Source organism: Camellia sinensis, chromosome 12 (assembly GCF_055761805.1).
Source record: "Camellia sinensis isolate YWXY chromosome 12, ASM5576180v1, whole genome shotgun sequence".
Classification (NCBI taxonomy): Eukaryota; Viridiplantae; Streptophyta; class Magnoliopsida; order Ericales; family Theaceae; genus Camellia; species Camellia sinensis.
The window spans coordinates 35,955,220-35,966,355 of NC_138972.1; the positions used below are offsets into that span (position 1 = coordinate 35,955,220).

Here is an 11,136-nt window from a genome sequence, read left to right on the forward strand (position 1 = left end):
ATCTGTATTCGACAGGGTAGATTGAAGGCTTCTCTAGTTTGAATGTCTAAGATTAATAATTGTTTGAGTTCGATTGGATCGATTTGTCTTGGATTGAGCTCGATTTGTGTTCGTATGCTTTAAATTGTGTTCATATTGGTTCAACTGCTTCATATTACTTTGATTTGGTTTCAATTGGAGTTTCAAAGTGATGTTCAAATTGGCAAATTGGTGCGATCCTCAATGTTGGTTGTTGAATTTGTTTCAAATTAACTAGAGTTGGATTGCAAGACACTGGACTTAGTTTGGGATTCTACTCGACGTATATGATCATATTGGACTGATTTATGCTTTGAAATTGTTTTTTGGGTGCTTCCTACTTGGTACCTTGTGAGAGTTTTGTTTTGCATTTGCTGTTGATATGGCTCCTATCTGAAGAGGTAGAATAGTTAGATTTATTCTTTTGGAAGGGATAATGCTTATAACAATAAAAATAAAAATCTAAATCCAAATTATCAAGATGAGTTGAAACAAATGAGCAAATCAATTACCGCCTTGGAGTCGGTGATGTAGTGATTGCATTCTCTTACAAGCAACAATGATATCTTAGGAAGTGTCAAAGAGCTTCGTTGAAGTTATATGTTTGGTTCTCTTGTAGCGAAGCGTAGAATGTGAACAACAATATAATTGCATCGAAAAGAAAGCTGTAACTCTTCTACAATCTTTTGAGTCCGAAGATTACCAGAATTATAAGAAAAGAAGAGAATGCTCTCAACAAAAGTATATATGAACATAAAAAACTCAATAGCCCCAAGGCTTACAACCTTATTTGTAATAAAATATAATTCTTAAATCAACTACCACTAAAAAGGAAAATACACTATTAAGAAATAAAAATAATTCTTGTAAAGCAAGCAATCATTTTCTTGTAGAACAAGAAAATAAACGAAATAGGCAACCTAAATAAACAGAAAATTAAACATTCTAGCCTTAGATAATAAGCCTAATCAAATACTAAAATAATGTAAATTAAATATATAATTTTTAATTCAATTTGCATAATTTTTCCCTACTTGAAAAAACTCGTCCTCGAGTTTTCAGGGCTTTAAACAATTTTATTCGTCTACACTTCTCTGCATCAACCTTGTATTTAAAATTAATTTTTCCAAAATAAAAAAAAAATGCCCTATTATGACCATCTCGGCACGATGTATATGATACACCAATAGCTTTATTTGACCCCACAAGCTCCAATACGTAAATATTAGAAACCTCGCAACCCACATCAATATGTTGGAATACCTCATCACAAGTTTGAACATCAAACAAAGTGACATCATCTTCTGGCATGTTAAACTTCTCATCACTTTGTAGAACAATGTTGCATTTTCTTTGTGCACAAGATAAATCCAACGCACCAACATCGCCTTTTGTAATGACTCTGCTTTTTTCCACGATGATGTTATTGTCTATCTTGACATATGGCTCTCATTGGGTGACAATGGAACAAATTAGGATCAGAACCTAATGTGGGAGAAAGCACGATTCTCCTTTTAAGTCGATTCTTGTTCCATGGGCTTGTCACATTCTTGTACTATCTCTTGTAGATTAATTTCATCCTCCTTTGGATACTCAACGTATTTTGAGCGTATTTTGAGTTAAATCCCAATCGACATGTGATTGTAATAATGAAGAATTTCTGTCCGCTAATATTCCATTAAAAGCTTCCTCTAATACTTCACATCATCATATTGATAACGTGTCTCTCTAAACATTTTTGTCAACAGAAAGCCATTGGGAAAAACTTTAGTTTTATTCCTATTAACATATTGTTAATTTGGCAGATGGTTTTGAGGCACACTGTTAGCAACCGCCATGGCAGCGAGCTGCTATCTCAGTGCTTCAATCTGCTCAGTGAAACGTTGTGTTATCCGGACCTTTAGTTATGCTTCTTGCACAACATCATTGCGCTCATACACATCACCACCACAAGCTCCTTGAACCGTGATGACCAATCAAGAACTGAGCTTAATGTTACAGACTGGGCGCTTGTCATCGTTCTGAGAAGCCGGCACCACGAGTGGTACTGCATACCCCCGTGAATTATATCCAAGGACTAACCTAGGAGATGCGATAAGGATCTACCCTGCCTGCCTTATTGCTCACAAACTAATACGCTTGCAAGGTGCTTGGTATATAACTCGTATCCCCAATGGGTCGGTACGTGACATGCTACCACCGCCAGTCCCTGACGCCCTCGTCAGGGGAACATTACCCTGCCTGCCTCCATGCTTGTTCGTCTCCCTACCCACGGGAAACCCGCCCTGTACGGACACCACAGTGAAGGTGCTTGGTGTAAGTCCCACGTACCGTCCCCATCACAGTGCCCCTAGGCTGGCTTTGATACCACTTGTCACGGACTGGGTGCTTGTCATCTTCTTGAGAAGTCGGCTCCATGAGTGGTACTGCATACCCCGTGAATTATGCCCAAGGATCAACCCATGAGATGCGATAGGGATCTAGCCTGCCTGCCTGCCTTGCTGCTCACAAACTAATGCACTCGTAAGGTGCTTGTGTTAAAATTCACCTACTACACACCTACCACACACCTACCACTGCCACCTACTACACACTCACCTACTTCACCCACTTAAACCTACTCCACTAAACCTAACCCACTACACCATTACCACCTCACATACTCCACTAAACCTAACCCACTACACCACTACCACCTCCACTTCACCTACTCCACGTACCACCTACTACCACCTACTCTTCTATATATAGGAATCATTGTAACATTCAATAGATCAATCAATCAATAATACAATTCTCTTTATACATTGAATTTCAACATGGTATCAGAGCAGGTTTAGAACCTAATATTTTCGCTTTCCCGGCGGGCGGCAACCTCACCTTAGCCGCCCGCCGGACCTCAACATATTCCGTTTATTTTCTACACATACCTTCCCATCATTCTCTCTCTCTGGTCAGAAGCTTGGAGACATCACAGAAATGACCTTTGGTGGTCGCTATGTGATTTTGATGATGGCACTCTTTTCAATCTACACAGGCTTGATCTATAATGAGTTCTTCTCTGTCCCGTTTGAACTATTTGCTCGTTCAGCCTATGCTTGCCGTGATCTTTCTTGCAGGGATGCTACTACTGCAGGCTTGATTAAGGTGGGTGACACATATCCATTTGGTGTGGACCCTATCTGGCATGGTTCCCGCAGTGAGTTGCCATTCCTCAGTTCGTTAAAGATGAAAATGTCAATACTTCTCGGGGTAGCCCAGATGAACCTTGGAATCTTTTTGAGCTATTTCAATGCCAAGTTCTTCCGCAATAGCCTGAATATCTGGTTCCAATTTGTTCCCCAGCTGATATTTTTAAATAGCCTGTTCGGTTACCTTTCCCTCCTCATCATTGTAAAATGGTGCACTGGTTCAAAAACTGATTTATATCACGTACTGATATATATGTTCCTCAGTCCCACTGACGCACTTGGGGAAAACGAGTTTTTTGCTGGCCAGAGAACAGTTCAGCTTGTACTGCTGCTGCTGGCCCTCGTTGCTGTTCCATGGATGCTGCTCCCAAAGCCTCTTCTTTTGAAGAAACAGCATGAAGATAGACACCGCGGTCAGTCCTACGTGCCACTTCAAGGCACAGAAGATTCATTACAATTGGAGGCAAGTCATGATTCCCATTCTCATGGGGAGGAATTTGAGTTTAGTGAAATTTCCGTCCATCAACTTATACATACGATAGAGTTTGTACTTGGAGCAGTCTCCAATACAGCTTCATACCTTCGTTTGTGGGCCCTCAGCCTTGCCCACTCGGAGTTGTCCACCGTATTCTATGAGAAGGTTCTTCTTCTGCCTTGGGGGTACAACAATATAATCATCTTTATTGTGGGCATCAGTATTTTCATTAGTGCAACTGTTGGTGTGTTGTTGGTGATGGGTGGAGGAGAACAGTGGGTTTCTCTTGCTGGGTTGGCACACTCGACCCCTCATGTCACCATATATAAAATTGATATTGCTCAGGAGGAGCTTGGAAGCAAATTAAGCAAATTAAATATTCACTCTGTGCCAGCACTCCACTTCTATAAAGATGAGAAAAAGGCTGCTGAACTGATTGGTGCTGATGTTCAACGAAGGATAGCCACACTGCTTCTCTCTCTCTCTCACTTTGCACCCACTTTCCCAATACCACCACTATAGCCACTTTCCTTGTCCCTCCTTTATTTTCACCATCATTTCTTTCAAACTTTTCATCACCTTTATTTTTTCTCTTCCTGACCCATCTTTTTATATCCACCACATGGACAACCGACTCAAAATAATATATATCATCCCAACTTTCATCATCAACCAAACCGTGGGCCAAGAAACCTTTTTTCATTATTCTTTCTTTGCAAAAAAAAAAAAAAAAAAAAAAGCAGCAGAAGAAGACGAACTGCACACCAACCTCATTTTATTCCTGTCAGGGATCCAACCCCGATCACAATTTTACACAAAAAAAAAAAAAAAAAAAAAAACAAACAAACAAACAACACATCCACAGTGGGATTTTTCTTCTCTACTCTGCTGCAGGTCTCTTCTTCTTGCCTCCGTCCTGGACGGCCCTTGCCGGTGTTGCCTCCGTGTTTCCCACTCCACTGGGCACGATCACTACTCCCTGCTCCTCCACTGCAGCATATGGCGGACCTCCAAATCGGAACATCACGGTGGCCTTCCGCTTTAGCTCCTTGTTTTCCGCCTTTAGCACACTTATCTCTGCTCGCGCATCCTTATACATGCGTTGGAGCAGAGCTAGTTGGGCGTTTAACTGCTGCACCTCATTTGTCCTACTCTGCAGCTGGTTCGACAAATTTGTAACCGCAGTCATGGTTTCCACACATGACTTCAATGTATACTGATTGGCCTCCACATCCGACTGCACTGCCATTCTTTGCTCCACAGACCGCATAGGAAAGTTCAACGGAGCAAACTCCGGGGCGCTTGGTTGAGGTTCCAGTGCCACCGCACCAGTTATCTCTCTTGTTGACTCGTTGAGGTCGGGAAAGAGAGTGAGCAGACCACGGGAAGATGAGGCCATGTTCTGGGTAGCTGAACGGGAAGAAGAGGCCATGTTTTTTGGGTTGCTGAGTGTTTCCGAGAAGGGTTGGATACAGAGTATTTACAGATTGTTTCAGAATGACAAGTTCAGAGGTTTCAGTCTGGTTTGGTTTCCACCGCCTCCGCATTGGTTTATATTGACACTGACGACGCGGCCGACACGCCGCTCTGTCGCTCACGTGCCTCACCGCGTCTCCGGCTCACCTTTTGATGGCTAGACGCTTTCTGTCGGGCATGACTTTTGATGAAGTGGGCGCGCCTTTTGAGGGCGCAACTTTTGATGGCACGCCTTTTTATGGATTGGGCACGCCTTTTGACAGATTGGGCACACCTTTTGAGGGTGCGACTTTTTAAGGGGGTCCGACAAGACTCTGTAAACTGTCCCGACATTGATTCCGGTTAGCTCCTTCATGGGTCCGACAAGACTCTGTAAACTGTCCCGACATTGATTCCGGTTAGCTCCTTCATGGGTCCGACAAGTCTCTATAAACTGTCCCGACATTACTTCCGGTTAGCTCCTTTATGGGTCCGACAAGACTCTGTAAACTGTCCCGACATTAATTTCGGTTAGTTCCTTTATGGGTCCGACAAGACTCTGTAAACTGTCCCGACGTTGATTCCGGTTAGTTTCTACAAGGGTCCAGCAAGACTCTGTAAACTGTCACAACAACTGTTACAACTTTGTCTGCTACAACGGTCCGACATGACCCCATAAACTGTTTTCTACATCGGTCTGACACCGCCATCCAGTGTCCTCTACACCGTTATGACACCACCATACAGTGTCTTCTACAACGTTATGACACCCCCATACAGTGTCCTCTACAACGTTATGACACCACCATCCAGTGTCTTCACTAATGGTCTGACACGACCATACAGTGTCTCCTATCCTCTTTTATTTTTATGTATTTTCTTGTTTTGTAACTCTCTCCAAACTCAAGTTGGTTAGTTCCTATCCCCCTTGAGTTTGCGGGGGCTGTTAAAATTCACCTACTACACACCTACTACTACCACCTACTACACACTCACCTACTTCACCCACTTAAACCTACTCCACTAAACCTAACCCACTACACCACTACCACCTCACCTACTCCACTAAACCTAACCCACTACACCACTACCACCTCCACTTCACCTACTCCACCTACCACCTACTACCACCTACTCTTCTATATATAGGAATCATTGTAACATTCAATAGATCAATCAATCAATAATACAATTCTCTTTATACATTGAATTTCAACAGCTTGGTGTAGAATTCGCATCCCCAATGAGTTGGTACATGACATTAAGATCTGATTCAAACTAATGTAGCATAGAACGTGTACATCAACAAAATTGCGCAACAAAGAAAGCTGCAGCTTTTCTATAATCTGTTGAATCCGAAGATTATCAAAATTATAAGAAAAGAAGAGAATTCTCTCACCAAAATGTATATTAATATCAAGAAACTCAATAGCCCTAAGGCTTGCAACCTTATATATAATAAAAGATAATCCTAAACCAACTACCACTAAAAAGGAAATACAATATTAAGAAATAAAAATAATTATTGTAAAGCAAGCAATCCTATTCTTGTAGAACACGAAAATAAACGAAATAGGAAACCTAAATAAATAGAAAATTAAATATTCTAGCCTTGGATAATAATCCTAATCAAATACTAAAATAATATAAATTAAATATATAATTTTTTTTTTTTAATTCAATTTGCATCATCTTGTATGCCTCAATAGGAATTTGACTTGAGTTTGAGTAAATTGGTTGGTGTGATGCTCATTTGACAGTTGAGTCTGAGAGACCGAAGGAAGCAGTGCGATGTAATTGTCTTACCTAATGGATCATCGTCAATCCTACTATTTTTTGTCACATTCCTCAGTCTTGTTTTTGGAAGGTATCATTTGCCAGCCTTGAAGTATCATCTCAACAGGATGAGTGCTTGTCTGCACCAGTCTGCATGTCGGTGTGGACATGATGGGAGTTATCAGTTCTGCACCTTTGGTTGTTTAGCCAAGGATGCAGTCAATGTATTCAGAGAAGGATGAGTTGTGACATTCATGTTGAGCAAGGAAAAGCTGCACCTGTTCGTCACCTAAGGCTACTTGAGTGGTGTAATTGAGTTCACTTTGTTGCTGCTTAAACATGAGGACAAGTTTCTTCCAAGAGTGGGAGTGCTGATGATGTAGAATAAATAGTTAGAGTATATGTTAAGTGGCCTATTAGGTCTAGTCTACATATAGGTGATGTGATACCCATTGTACTGAGTTTTCAATTTTATAATATTGACATTGATTAAAACAGTGTTCTGGTTCTTTTTTCTAACCCTTGGGGGGGTTTTAATAGGGTAGGAAGGAGGGGTAACCAGCGTGTGGGAACCATACCTAAATATGACCATAGTAACCTTTACCTGCTGGGTTGGAAATAGGGATCTACAATGGTCTGTCTTGGGGATCTGTAGGCAAACTCAAATTGAGCTGATTCGTAGCTTTAACTCTTGCCCTATCAATGACATAGTTGTAGATTAGGTTTGATAGGCATGAGTCTTGTATCATTGGTGAGACTGGAATCAAATGTCTTCCTTCCTAGTCACAAAACCATGGGAGTTAGTCTTTACCACTAGGCCACCACCCTCAAGTTGATAATATTTCCCAATCCTTATTATGGCATTCCTTCATACAATGAATAAACTTGTGAAATAATGGCAAATTCTAGCAACGCCCCAAAGCTGAGCATGGTGGCTTGTGAAATAATGGCAAATTCTAGCAACGCCCCAAAGCTGAGCATGGTGGCTAAGTGTAGACAGTGGCAGTGGGTATGCCAGTCTTAATTGTTGCCTCACCAGTCACCATCATATTTTGCAAGGATGGTGATGGTGTCTTGGTGCTATTAGTGCTGTTGTATTGACAACATGGTGGCTGGGACAATTGGGTAGAAATAACTTCTCCCGAGTGCAATTCTAATTTCTTGCATTCACTAATGTGCTATATATATATATATTTGTTAACAAGGATATACGCCCTTCTAGTTCTTGCCTTTGTGATTTTGAATTCATATATACTAATGTGTCATTTGCTTTTGATTTTTTGCAACACTCTTATATACTGTGATAGAAGTATTTTTTTAACTTTTGTATTGAAATTGGATGTGAACAGAACCAACGCTTGGTGGCCCCAAAATGTTTTTTCAATTTTCAGAACCTTATGAGTTTTGATTCCACTCATCCTCGTTGTCATTGATATCGTCATCTTTGTCCTCATTCCCAACCCCATCTCTATCGCCGCCCTAACAAACCCTATGATCCTCAAAGTAAGCTTGGTAATTGGCATCCTCCTCCAATCTCTCAAAATCTTTTTCAAACTTTTCAGCTACCTCCAACATTGAGTTGGTGGAGTTCCACCTAGTTGGTACATCAAAAAACAAGACTTTTGGACTTAATTTATTTTCTCTCTCCATACACTTCTTAAAAATCTCAAGCCTATTAGGTGAGGACTTCACATGCCTTACAGCTTCACATACTTGAGCAATGGATGTATGAAGTTTTTCTAACATCACCCACAGTAAGGTTGAGAATACGAGCACAACAACGCATGTGTAAAAACTCATGCCCAAATATGATCCCTTTCCAATATTTTGTTTTCCTCTTTAGAAACTTATCTGTAGTGTTGCTGGAACTAGCATTATCTACAGTCAATGTAAAAATGCTATCAATGTTCCATTTAAGCAAGCACATTTCAATTCTTTAAGCAATGGTCTCTCCCTTTTGATCTTCAACTTGACAAAAGTTAATGATTCTTTTCTGCAACTTCCACCCATCATTAACAAAGTGTGTAGGTAGACATTGGGTTTTCAAACTCACCAATATGTTGCTTGAAATGTTGGTATCTGTCTATCACTCCAATAACTATTTTTGGTAATAGGTAAAGGATCCTCCAGATGAACTTACTGCCCCTACTACTAGTACTGCCTAGCCCCTATTTACCTAGCCATTGAATACTCCAATACCACCTAAGCCCAAGTTGCGTGAAAAGGGTAGTGGGAGAAAACCATCCAAGGGGTGGGACCATTTTGATAAAATCAAATCTAAAGATAGAAAAACTAGAGCTGTCTTTAATTATTGTTAGAAGAATTACTTGGCTAATTCAAAGGCTCATGAGACGAGTAGCTTGTTGACTCATTTGGTAAATTGTAAAAAATAACTGTATAGCAATGTGGACAATAAGGGACAACAAACATTGTCCTTTCAACTAAAAGAAAAAAAAGAGATGGTGAAACGGGTATTAAAAGAAAAAAAAGAGCTCTTGCCTAGATGATAACACGAGATGACAATCCCATCTCGTGTTATGATTGCTAGAGACATTGTAGGCATTTTCCACAATGACGGATATGTTGAGAACTATATTGAAAGGACATAGGATTTGCCTTACGATTGACAAAACAGATAGAGTCATTTAGAGAGCTCACAAAAGATTTAAAGCCACATGAAAAGAACAAATTTAAAATAGATAGATCATAACAACATTTCCAAGATGCTATAACATAGATTTTTATTTCTCCAAGCCAATTCCCAAACATAACAATTAGCAACAGAACATCGTTACAAAAAGCATACAGAGTCACTGTTCATTAAAAAGAATTAGAAAAGCTAAACTAAGAGAGATACACAGCATAACATAATCCCACTTGGAGTATCTCTACAAAGTATTAACCTACATACAAACTGAACTAGTAACTACAAAAACACAAAATCTTCACAAATTTTTATGAAAAGCAATATGTATACCCACTTAAAAAATCTCAACGAAGCCACTTACAATGAGAAAGCATCAGAAGCCCCGTGTCATAATATGCTATGGTATGAACAGTAAATGTGTTCCTATTAGAAGTTCAATGCCGAGTTTGATGTAAAATACACATCAACTTGCAGAATGCTTGTGAATTTGTTGAATCTTGAAACAAGGAATTTATGAAAGGAAAGGAAATGCATCTTTGTAATTCTGGTGTTAACACAACTGAGAGAAGTTGTAGGTTTTTGTATGTAAATTGCTGATAGACTGTTTATAGATTCTTTTGGGAGTGAGCAACTATAGGAAACATTTGGCTTTTTTTAGCTAAATGAAATGTGTTTTGACTCAAAACTTGACTTATTTTGTGAAGACACACCTATTTTTGCAGAAATCTTGCAATTAGTCTTGACTGAATTGTTGCATTTGGTGCAATATATTGATAGCTTGTTTCGAACAATGTGAATAAGACCTAGGGGAATTTTGTGGTTGACACATTGTGCAGAAATGCTGTTAATCTGATCTGAGAAGTTAGAGATTTTTGTTGGATCAACTGTTAAGAGGCTTTTGCTTTATGGGAAAGATTACTTTACACATTAAGAAAAATATGCATATTTTATGCATCCCAATTTTTAGCAGTTAGATTTTTTTTTTTCTTTTAAATTTTTAAGAAGAAGAATAGAATTTGAGCCATATTAATATGGTTCATAAACAACACCACTACGAGGCATAACAAAAAAATTATTAGGTTCATAATGCAGACACTTTTTTAGGGTGAATAATTCATAATACAAACACAATTATTGTGGGAGTAGGGCAAAAGGATGTCAATATTTTATTTGAGATGAAAACTATCTAAGTATCATGATTTGGGAAATTCTGTAATACACATTTGTTTTTTTAGGGTGTATGTGTACTATATGCTACGGTTATGAAATTTTCTTTATGCCTTTTGTTATGACTTAAGTTGTGTATAATTTATGACTCACTGTGGTTGTAGAGCCCAAGATATTTTTTTGGTTATGATTTATTATGATTGGCATTGGGCTTGTTATGTTGTCTCTCAGGTTGTTTTTGGTTTTGATCTATTGTGGTCTCTTTAGTTATGACTGAAAGTTATAAAATGATTCCAACTCCACAAAATATTTTAACTTGTATATGATACACTAACTAACGTTGTATTTGGTTAAGTGATTTGGGAAGGAATTACGAAAAGAAAAGGAAAAAGGTAGGTGAAATATAA

At 39.2% G+C, this 11,136-nt stretch overlaps 1 pseudogene across 1 annotated transcript; it reads left to right on the top strand.

Moving 5' to 3' along the window:
• The first annotated feature begins 2,618 nt into the window (after positions 1–2,618).
• On the top strand, positions 2,619–4,527 carry LOC145804459 (V-type proton ATPase subunit a3 pseudogene; annotated as a pseudogene). The gene has a single exon (XR_014346182.1). The product of XR_014346182.1 is annotated as a V-type proton ATPase subunit a3 pseudogene (transcript).
• Positions 4,528–11,136: the final 6,609 nt, after the last annotated feature.